The sequence below is a fragment of the Papaver somniferum genome, chromosome 8 (genome assembly GCF_003573695.1).
Source record: "Papaver somniferum cultivar HN1 chromosome 8, ASM357369v1, whole genome shotgun sequence".
NCBI lineage: Eukaryota > Viridiplantae > Streptophyta > Magnoliopsida > Ranunculales > Papaveraceae > Papaver > Papaver somniferum.
Genome location: NC_039365.1, coordinates 77,267,304 through 77,279,608, shown reverse-complemented (window position 1 = coordinate 77,279,608; position 12,305 = coordinate 77,267,304). Strand labels below are relative to the sequence as shown.

Genomic DNA, 12,305 nt, shown 5'->3' with positions numbered 1-12,305 from the left:
GTAAAAACAGTCCTAACTAACGATTCATTATTTCGTTTTTTTCTACTGTGCAAATTTAAGGGCCTCAATAGAATATATTTGTTGTTTTTTTTCCAGTTATAAATCTAAAATCCTTGTTTTATTTTAAGAAAAAATGGTTTTAAAGAAATCTACTGCACATTTAGGAAAGCCTTTATCACTACAAAAAAACGATACTAAAAGATTCACATTAATTTTATTTTTTTTGAGGAAATTAAAAATTAAAAATTTGATCACTAGAAAAACAGTCATTATAGATGTAAAAATACTACTATAAGATATTTGTTATTTTAATTTAGAGGAGGTAACAATAATCCTCACAAGCACATATACATAATCGTGACCGTTTTAACAGCTGATTTTCAAATATTAGTTTTGGGATGGAAATTTAGACATCTACGATAAAGACAGTAGGTTCGGAAAATGCGTAGATTTTTCCATTTGCACCTGACAGTGGGACTATCAAACAAGTAAATTGGGTGTCAAACGTACAATTTGGGTGTTTGCTCATCCCATCTCAAGTTGAGCCGAGCATCTCAACTTGGGACGGTCGTACATCCCTCATCTTATCTTAAGACGACCATCATTTTAAAAAGTTACTTAAATTAGTTATTTCAATTGCTTCAATATATATATATATATATATATTCCGATTTTAAAACAAAAACCGATCTCACTTAACTAAAAGAAGTATTTGTTTATGCAAAAATAGGAGCCACTAATGTTAAAAAATATTGTTTATACGAAAATTGGCTCCACGAGTTAAGTTTTCCCATTTTACCGTTATCGGAAAACTGATTTTCCATCCACGTGGACGGTCAAATAAGCAAATTAAACTTGCTCCACTGTATTTTCCCCTGAAAGAATGTTGTTAGCGGTCTCAAATTTACTGAAACCCAGGTTGCACTGACATTCCTAGAAGGATGTCGTAACCGTGTCGGACATATGATCGGACACGATATGCGTCTGCCACTTCCCAATACACGATGGACATGCCACATCATATATCCTGTAAAAGTCAACATTAGACACTTTCTGGACACTTATCAAACACTTTCGGACATGCCATAAATAGTTATATTGGTTTGGAAAATCAAGATAAACTAAATGTGATGTGTTGCAGTGGAAAATGTGGAGAAAGTAAAGAGACAAAGAGAGTCTTCTATTATCAGCATCATCAGGTTACATGGAACAATATCCTATATATACATGTAGGAAGAGAATCCTAGATACTATATTGGACCGCACATCAATGGGCTACAAGCCCTACAACACTCCTCCTTGTGCGGTCCAGTAGAACTTCATATGCAGTGCTTCACATTTAGTGCTTCGAATATAGTTCTTCAAATGTCGTCCTCTCGTTGATGACTTGTGCCAAAATCAATTGCCTCATTAAAACTTTGACAAGGAAATATCCAGTGGGAAAAAATCTTGGTACAACTCTTCACATGTAGTACTTCACATCTTGTCTCATATTTTACATATAGTTCATCACATGTAATAAGATCTTTAAAGATCGCCGAGTCTAAGTTAATTGTCTCCTTAAAACTTCGTCAGGCTAACCCATAGGGACAAAACCTGAACTAAAGAAAAAGAGTACAATGTTAGGTAAACTTAGAACATAGTTGGATTCGAATATGTTGCCTCATTAAAACCTTGACAAGGAAAACCCAGTGGGATAAAACCTTGACGAAGGGAAAAAAGTACAACGTGACAGATGCAAGTAAAGGTGATCTGTTGCAGATGATCACTTTGTTCCGTTGAAGTTGACTAGTTGCTTCACAACTCCTAAGGAACAAAATCCTTGTGGGAAAGACAATAGCCTTAGTTGGGAAATTACTTCCCGGTGTTTGTTGTTGTCTCATTAAAAACCTTTCCGAGCAACAAAACCCTGTGAGAAAAAGTAACCTCGGTGAAGAAAAGAGTTCAACACACCATTAGATGCTCCCGCTGATGTCAAAAAAATTTCATTAGTCTAATGCAGTCAAAAGGAGTTTATCACCCTTTACTTTGGTGACTTGGATATTTATAGAACCATGTTGTTGATTCTGGAAGTTACGTTGCTTAACGGACTATCATGTTTCATTTCTTTGATTCAGATATTTTAATAATATTAACACGATCTTTATGTCTTCAACGTTCAACATACTTAATGCTTTTAGTATTGTGTCGCTAAAAACCTTGTCGATTAACAAAATCCTTTGGGGAAAACTATTCTTGATCAAAGAGAAAAAGAGTACATCACAACTTCAATTTCGAAGTAAATTATGTCGACATCATATCCTTGGATCCTCCCCCTGATGTCGGCATCTCCCCAGATTACTTTCAGAGTTGTTCCAGACTGTTCCTTTGGTCATATACTTTTCGAAACTGAATATCGGTAATGACATAGAAAATAGTCTACCGTATCTCCCCCTGATTACTTTTGTTGGAGAAGAGATTATTGTTCCTTTATAATCAACAACCTTTGGATTTCACTTTCGTTAGCATTCCTTTTTATGTCTTTGCATGGATAAAACAAATTTATGCCAATGGTTACTTTTAAGCACATGATTACATTCATTATACCATTCCAATGACGTCGCGTTGGTGCTGAGCTATATCTAGCTAACAAGTTCATTGAGGATGTAACATTTGGTCGAGTACATTATGATAAGTACAATAATGCGTCTATTATACTTAGATAAGTAAAGTTCATCTCCCGACCCAACTTCGTCATCTTCCTTTAGACGAATTGGTCATTTATGTACATTTGAAACTCGACTAATCATGGGAGTGCTAGCAGCATGCACGTCCTTGTTAAATTGCCTGAAAATGGACATATGCAAACTGATGGAATAATATACCGCAAGCTCGGTCTTCTAGTTTAGAACATAGATAAGATCGAGATTTTCCAGAATTTTCATCTCAAATTCAGATTTTAAATAGCTTGTAAGATCTCTTATTCCATTAAGAGTACTTATCATGTCCATACCGTCGACATAGATAGCTATAATTATGAATGGACAACTTATTTAATACGCATGGCGCGAAACCTTACTTGTTTATCCCTTCCCAATCAAATAGTCACTTAGACGGGTGTAATACATTCGCTTGATTGTCTAAATCAATAACTGGGTGTTCCAGTGTAACTGAAAACACACTCCATGGTTTAGAGTCATTCGACTTGGAAAGAAAAAGGACATCATGCACTTTTGCAAATATCTTTGAGTCTAAATCTCTAGATATATAACCACATCTACCATGTTTCAAGTTCTTTTGAAACTACCAAGCAAACTAATTAACTGAACATTATGATGTTCAAAAAAGTAAGCAATCCAGGGGTTTATGAAAAACCTCGCGCCACAAGGTGATTCTTTATACTTTAAGACCTCATTCTTCTCACTGCATTTTGTGACAAATAACCACATATGTCCCACTGGCTTTACACTAGGTTGGCACTACCACACCAAATACCCGTATGTTTGTCAAAGAACTAAGTTCTACCTGGATTGCGTAGGCCAAATATGCTATTTATTTGAAATTAATCAAAATAAAGCATGGTTCGATCTCATTGTGCTCTACTTCTAGAGAAACTATTTATGGATTATATCATCATTATGCACGCATGATCCTTCCATTGACTCATATGTATTCTCATAATCCGTCAGAATTTCATTGTTCTCCAGAATCATTTAAAACTTCGGAGCGTCCTCCAGTTTGATTCATGGACATATTCAGATACAATCTTATGAGAATGATTTCTGATGATATAAATAAGTTGTGCCTTACTCACCTAATTCCTTTCTAGGTGAGGATTGATCGAACCAAGTGGTCTCTTCAACTTCCTTTGTGGATCCATGGCCTCAACCACACTTCCATTGAGTGTAGTTGCAACACCTTAGTCTACGGTGTATATACCGTATTGAGGATTTGTAACTTTGCAGGTAGGTTTGCAGCTGGTATGTGTGATCTCATCAATTTAGCAATATCAGTGTACATTCTGAAAATCGAATATTCTTTATCACTTCACATTTACATTTGTGGAGTACAAGAATCAATATGAGACACGGTGGGAACACACCACGACAATTCTTGTCGTTCCTTTAGAAAATACTTTTCTTATTTCCCCCTAACGACGGGAAGACTGTCTCATTAAAGTAATAACCCGCAAATCTAGCGGTAAGAGATCTTCTGCCAAAAGTTTTAAAACACGGATAATTGTTGGGAACTCATTTCCAACATAACTACTTAACAGTTTTGAAGACCCATCATAGTAAGATGTGGAGTCGTAATGGCACATATATAGTGCAACCAAAAATGCGTAAGAACACGAATGTCAGGCTTAAATCCAGCTACCAACTGGTACGCATAAAAGGTTGACTAATATTGGGTTCTAAAACGAATTAAGTAAATATGTGTGTAATATATTGCATATCCCCCGAGCATTTATAAGAAGGTTGTTACTCATAACTTATCCTTAAACACCATATATAACCTTTGATGGTAGCCTCTGCGAGGCCATGGGGTATAGGATGCTCTACAATGATCCTATTAAACGCGCAATATCCATCAAGTCCTTTTGATGTAAAATATCTAGCAATAATAAGGTTGGTGAACCTTAAATTGTACAATATGTGCTAGAATTATTTCAAAAATGCATAATTTCTTGTGAACAATAATTAATTCAACATTTCGAATTATCCACCAGAGCCATAAATGACTTGAATGGACCTCATTCTGTATGGATATGTCCACAAATATAACCTTGTTTCTTTTGAAAAAATGGGTTGTTTACCATTTGCATTTTAGGATGGTCTCAATCCTTTTTACTAAAGAATGACTTTGTAAAATAGGTGACATACTTTATTACTTTAAAAGCATAATGGGAGGGGAGGTGGCGTTTCTGGTACTTTAGAAAGAGTTGATTGTGAGAGATGTGGTTACTTTGCATTCTTTCAATTTTTGTGATTCCCATTTTCTTGTTAACTCAAATAAAAGGATGTCCATTTGAGTTCTTTCAAAACAAAACATCATATCACAACCAAAGTGTCTTTATGGTTATGTCAAAACATGAGTGAGTCAATTCCCAACATTAAATTTTCAATTATCCAAGTATTAGTGATTTAAAGTTCACTAGACTAATTGACTCATTATTTTCTCTAAAATGTGATTCCTTTCACATTAATTCGAGGTAATTTGTAGATGCATTCCCATTCTCACGGTTAGTTTTTGTTCAATAACCGTTTGCACAGACTTCATAGAAACTTAACAAAGTGTGACTAACTCTTGGTTCTTACAGAGCTCATGTAACTTTTAATCTTTATATTAATTAGGTAACAAAGATGAGCATTTCTTTGCTAGGCTATTATCTGTAATGATCCAATCATTGCATGGTATTACATAAGGAAACAATTCAAAAAACAGTTTAATATATTTCCTTAAGAGCTTCGTGTAATAAGTGGTGTGGCCTTATTACGTAACATTTTGTTTTTATCTCATTTACTTTAAAGTGTTACAGTTCATGAGGATGATATATTTTTCATCATAATGTACGAATAATCCTTTTAACTCAAGTACTTATGAGTATATCTCAAGTGCTTTAGAGTATTTCAGTCTCATGGAAATGATATACTTTTCATTTCATAAGCACAAACTATGAATTTAGTTCTTCGCATAAAAAAAATTCTTTATTTTAACTTAAAAAAATGTTTACTAAACTACCATACAATCAATAGTCCAGGATCAAAATCATACAAAATTCAGTTGAATAAAGATAATTAATAAAAACTTATCAAAATGTAAGTGTATTAATAGGGCAAGTTTCTTATTGCCACTGAAGTTGACAAGCGGGGGTATGACCTTTTTTTAACATTTAGTGAGTTTGTTGTCATTTAAACTCTCTATATATCTCGTGGTTGGCTGATACTATATGATACCTGCATTCCATCACTTGTACCATACTCAGTAAATGTTTATACCAAGCGTCCAACTCTCGTTCCAATGAGTCAGAATTACGTCTCTGTCTCATGCTCAGTAAATACGTTTTCTTTGTATTGTTACTACTTGAGCCAATATTACAAGTGTTTTAAATTCCAATGAACATTCAAATTTTCGGGGGGGGGGGGGGGGGGGAATTTCATGAATGTTTCAAAAACTTTCTTCAGAGCATTCCATCGTCTGAAATCAATATGTCGCCTTAAACGTAGAAGTTATGCCTTCATCTTTTGAACAATGCATCGTCATTGGTTGAAGGTTTTCATGATGGAAGTAAATACCTTGTAGAAACAATTAACTTCTGAGTCCAAAAGGTCAAATCTTAATCGAGTTGGTTTAATCAAAACCCGATCAACAGATTGGTCAATGCCTGATCCATTGGGTTGACTACGTCATGGTTAGCAAAAGTCCACATATATGTTCCATTATATATGAAGTTCTCAGGCCCATTGATAATAAACTTGAAACTATTAGCATATGAGTCCAAAACATATCATTAACCCAAAAAATTGAAAAAATCTTCTTTCAACCGTTCAATTGTTATGATCGACAGACAAATGCACAATAGTCCGATCATGATGAAATTTTTACAGATAATGCATCATAATGTTTGTCTAAACATAATATAATTTCAAGGAAATCCAATGGACATATAAAAATATATTCATGATGCCGTATGACTGTTCCAATTAACATTTCTGTGGACACAGCTGGAAATATCATGTACTTTGGAGTATTTTCCATGGTTGGATCTTTATGAAATTTTTATAGTGGTTCAAGGATAACAATATGTAATACATAACAAAAATACAGCCTAATATAGTGGTTAGAATTCCTAAAACTTTAGTTTTTCGACGCTGTTATAAATTAATGTTTTCATGAACGTACACAGATTCGTTAAAATCTAGTTTTGGAGATTGCATCCTATTCCGATTTGATTAAAATTTTAACAGACTAAGTAAAACTAATTGTGTTGAACATATTAAAATTTCATGACAGTATAACGGTTAAATCTCTATATTTTATAATTATATGTTTGTGGAACCCTAATATAAACTACGAAAATGAAGTTTCTTTGTGGTAACGCATCCATGATGATAAAAAAAATAGGATCAGAACCACTTTAATCTTCAAGGAATAATCCATAACCAATCTTGACTGAAAAAAATTGCACCAGCTGGTAGAGTCGTCGTGCTGATAACGTGTTGCAGTGGAAAATATGGAGAAAGTAAAGAGACAAAGAGAGGCTTCTATCATTAGCATCATCAGGTTACATGGAACAATATCCTATATCATTCTTACAAAAACAAATGTGTTTTTTGAAATCTGACGGTTCTGAATCGATATTTTTAAGTGATCGATGGCTCTCGTAACTTTAAAAGTGTGAAAAGTGAAAATGATAAATCGTGGCTCAGAATGCACCCTCCTTCCACGCCCTTATCCAACGTCTCAAATTCAAATCCTCTTTATTTCACGCGTTACCTCTTCAAATCTTTTGTTTTTTCATGCGTTACCTCTTGGTAGCAAAAATTAGGGCTCCGTATCTTCATTGTTATTTATTATTTGCACCACTCACGCCCTATCATTCATACCCAACAATCAATTCTTCATCATACGTTACATATGTTCGCCTACATAAACCCTAACAGAGGTCATCATCTTCCCATGTTACGCCTCCTCTCTCAAGAACACTAGGTTACTGATATTTTCCTAACTCTAATTTTTGGGTTTCATTTTCAATCACACAGGCCATACATCAATTTTATATTTTCAGGTTATTTTCTTTCTTTTATTTCAGATTTTCATCGTTGTAAGGTGAAAACAGGGTGCCATCCATCTCCCACCCATCTCAGGTAAAACTATTTGTTTGAGCCTTGCACATTCAGAATTTTACAACCTATTGTAAAGTAAATTAGTTTGATTTATACTTTAGGTATCTTTTTGATTCAGAAATTGCAACATTTTTTCAGTATTAGTGATTCATGTCGAATAGTCTGTCTAATTTAGTATTAGTAATTTGTTCAATTTAACCTTTTACTCTTGATGTTGTCTAAATAACTGTACGAGATGCTACGATGGAAGAAAAAAAAAACTTATACATACTATGGATGTTATATATCTTTACTGAATTTGGTTGGTTTTGCTTTTTAGATCTTACAAATATATCTTTTAGGATGAACATTCAATCCACAAACACTAAGACTATGGCATTTGGTTTGTTGACTCCTCCATTGGCATTTGGTTTGTTGACTCCTCCATTGGCAATAAAATAAAATCCATGTTTTTAGCTTACGAATCATGAGTTAATGTTATACTTTCTTTTAGTATCAACAGTGATTTTACAATGACTAACTTTAGAAGGGCTTTTTATAACTGTTTTTGATACTTATATGCTTGGCAGCAATTGCCTTTCAGAAGTTTTTGGATCGAGAAACTATTTGTATCTTCTGTTATTGATGGCTTTTACTCTTATGATTTTCTACAGTGATCATCAGTAGAAAATGGGTTCCCAGATTAGAGTCAGCCCTTCCAAACTCCCCGTAACAGCCACGTACAACACTTTCTTGCATGTAGGCGAGGCTGAAGAAGGAAAACCTTTAAGAATTGGAATTTTCATGAAGACCAGCAAGGTCAGGAGTCTGGACATCTTCATTCTAGATGACGATGTAAGTATTAGCGACATCTAATGTTTTATATGTTAAATTAAATGATTACCAAGACTGATCAAAAAATGTTTATGCATCAATCAGGGTGCTGAACTTCATGGGGTGGTTCCCAAGAATATACTATGGAAGTTCGATCCATTACCTCAAGATGGAAGAATATATTCCCTAAGGAAGTTCACTATTCTGGGAGAGAAAAAGATAATTCTCCCAACTCAGAATGAACACCTCCTATTTTTCAACTAGGATACAAGTTCACTTTTGCCCCTTTCAAAGACCTGGATTCACATTAAGCCAACACTTATCTCACGGGTAATGATTCAGTGTGCGAGTTCATTTGTTTATTAAAGTTATGGCTATCATGAGCTTATACACTTCCTTGCTTATATGTTTTTGGATTCTCAATAGTTCTTGTGGGTGTGCTGACTAGCCTCACAAATTTTCAACACATGAAGAGAGACAGTGGTCAGCCCTGTATGATGTGTGGCTTCACATTGCAAGACCTTGGGTATTGATATCTTGATCTCTTATGCCTTAGATTGTTTCACCTTAATGCAGCTTAAGTTATTCATTTCCATGTTTATTGCATCAGGAAACTACTCTTTTCCCTCTACAAATGCTACTAAGGTGTTCTTCAACCTGTTTATCCCCGAGGTGCGTGATACTAAAGAAAGGTATACCATCATTGTGATCCTTCATTTTCTTTGATTAGTTTCCCATTCGAGTATATCTAACTCTGTTATAACTTCAACCTGCAACAGGTATTTCCGGATAACGTTAGCCCTCCAACTAACACTCCTTGACCTTTCAATGCCCGAGAATATAAATACAATTTTCGAGTTGTTGGAATGTAAGTAGGAACCCACTCAGCAAGTACATTTATACGTATAACTAAATTTATCTATGGGTTTGTATTCTTGAGTCACCGATAGCTAACCAATCACGTATACAGGTAACAGAATCATCGTAAGAGCCAGTGCAACCAAAATTACGACCCACAATGGATGGTACAGTTTTGGGTTGCAACAAGTGACAAACAAAGGTGGTGGGTGAATCAGGCGACTATGGATGCACCTGGTGCGACACAAGGTCGCGTAACCTATACCCGGGTTTGTAATCTCAGTATAGCAGTATCTTAATGTATGCCCATTAAGTAGCTAGAAAGGTGAGGTTTGTCTTCGCACTGCTCAACTAGTATTGGAATTTAGTTGAACACATAGTTGTACGTGGGTCTGGCATCATTAAGTAGCTAGAAAGGTGAGGTTTGCATGTGAGAGAATGAAATTTGTATACTGTAGTTATAATATATGGATTCCATATTGCTATATGGATTCCACAGAAAGATTGGTTTTTCAGTACTCTGTGTTGACCATAGGTGTTGCCGCCATTGGTAGTGATTGAGATCTGAATTTAACCAATACCTCAAATAAAATCAAGAAAAGGACCTAGGGAGATGTTTCTTGATTGAGTGGGTACACCCTTATAGCAATGGATCAAGCTATTTTAGACCGTGTTATAGATGGAGTGTTGAAAAAGCTAGAGTTAACTGCAATTAAGTGGGTACTATAGTTGGTTTATTACATACTTTTATCTTTAAGGATTAACATGATAATATGGCTTTGTTGTTACGTGTGCAGTCGATTATGCCTATATGATTCTTAGATTTATGTGTAATGCTTGCTCACGTTCTGGAAAATATGACTAAGATATTGATGCTAACATAAAGAGGCACTTGTCTTATCACCTCATTCAAGGTCCTTGATTATAGAAAAATTTTATGATAAAGTACTGTTACTATTCATAAGAGCTATGTTAGTACCTCTCTTTCTACCCGTCTTAAAATTTAAAGTGTATGATAAATTACAAGTTAACCAAATTTTTGATTTTTTTTAGATTAGATATACACCACTGGACGGAGGAGGTGACCAGAGCGAGAATACATGAAACTAATGGTGTGGGAAACTCTGGAAATCGCAAATACATACTGTAAGTAATATAACTATAGTACTGTAAGTAATTCCCATTATTTCGTTGAATTTAAATGTTCACTACATATTACACAAATCGCAATAAGTAAATAACCGTGAAAAGCAAGTAATTTGAAGAAAAAAGATGATAGAGACAATAATGAAAAAGGCTGAAATAATTTAATTACATGACCGTGCAGGGAAACTTACGAACTACAAATGATCACACCTGAGGATCCAACAAGCCCAGGATACAACGATGAGCATGAAAAAATCAATTAAAAAGGTTAGTAATTGGGGATAACCCGGAGATAATAGCCAAAAAGGGTTCGGTGTTCCCGATACAGACTCCAGCGATGAACACCTTTATGGTATGTAAATACCACAATCACTAATTTTCTCATGTCAATTTAGTTGAAAGTTTTCATGATTTTCTCGGCATCTTACTTTTAACTTTTTATCGATCCCGAGACATAACAAATAATATCTCGGCCATCTATGATTTTGAGGTGTGATCAGGGATAACATCTCAACTGCTGATATAGCTGATGGTCTCTGAGCATGTTCTTTTTAGCTTAAAGAAAAAACAACTCACATACATTACTTACTAGCTAAGTGAATACTGAATAGTAGGATGCAAGATATTAATCTTTAAAGAAGTTAATGTCTACATTAACAATGATAGGTCATATTTTCTGATTGCAAAAACTTAGTCCTTAACTAATTGTTACCTCATTTTCAGGCCCGGGCAATAGTTTTCAGCTTTGGGGTACATCGGATACTGTGTAAGTTTCCGGAAGATTATTCTCTCTTTAGGACAATGGAGGTCTGGATTACGGGTATATTAAGTGATTGAATTTATGAGTACTGTCTTTGAGTGATTACTTGATTAAGCTAAGTTATATATCACTTAAGAATCTAGCTACTACAAGCATTTCCAGCCTTAGATTCATTTGAAGGGACACCGACATTTGAAGGTCTGATTGAAAAGTTAAATCATCAAAGGGAACAACTACAAATCCGGAGGCAACACTGCTCTGCCAACAATTTCTATCATCACTTCTGCAACCTTGAAGTAGTTGTTTGTCTGTTTAAATTAATATTTACTTACCATACATGGTTTTCTTTGGCTTTGTAAATCAGTTGTGTAAAATTTTTGAATCCACACTTTTTCATTTGATAAGTTCAAAAAGAAAAAACTGATTTTATGCATGTGTCGTTACTGTGTTGGCCGTGCTTTGCCAAGAAACTCGCTTTTTTTCCTTTTTGGTTAGCACTCTGCAAAAATAGACACTGCAGGTTACTCCTGGCCTTCCCATAACATTTCATATAGGCTTTAGGGGTTGAAATAATACGGTTTTATAAGCAATGGACGCTGGCCGAAACTATACGTAAGAGATGATCATGTCGTGGGCAGGGACGGACTCAGGTATTTAGTCAGGGTAGGGATGTCTTCTATATCTGGGATAAGGCGGGCGAAGGGCGCAAAAAAAATTTAGACAGTAAAAGAATGAAGTGTAGGCTTTTTTTCTATCGGCTGGGATTATTCATTTTGTTGTTCACAAAATAATAAGAGATGCGGAATATATAACATTGGAAACACTCAGACTTTTAGTCGAATCCAACAACATCATACTTGGTAATGGTACTGACCAGTAGTGGCAGCCGTAGGCTAGCTTGA

The 12,305-nt window shown here is 35.0% G+C and overlaps 1 long non-coding RNA gene across 9 annotated transcripts; it reads left to right on the top strand.

Moving 5' to 3' along the window:
* Positions 1 to 7,526: 7,526 nt before the first annotated feature.
* LOC113302483 lies at positions 7,527 to 11,819 on the top strand. 9 transcript variants are annotated; one of them, XR_003336900.1, is made up of 10 exons: positions 7,527 to 7,689; positions 7,793 to 7,847; positions 8,480 to 8,660; positions 8,745 to 8,969; positions 9,066 to 9,165; positions 9,250 to 9,331; positions 9,419 to 9,507; positions 9,610 to 10,643; positions 10,825 to 10,995; positions 11,367 to 11,819. It is a non-coding gene; the product is annotated as an uncharacterized LOC113302483 (long non-coding RNA). The 9 variants fall into 9 exon arrangements; XR_003336901.1 differs by having other exon boundaries at positions 7,769 to 7,847; XR_003336906.1 differs by lacking the exon at positions 7,527 to 7,689 and having other exon boundaries at positions 7,702 to 7,847; positions 9,610 to 9,766; positions 10,556 to 10,643.
* The last annotated feature ends 486 nt before the right edge of the window (positions 11,820 to 12,305 follow it).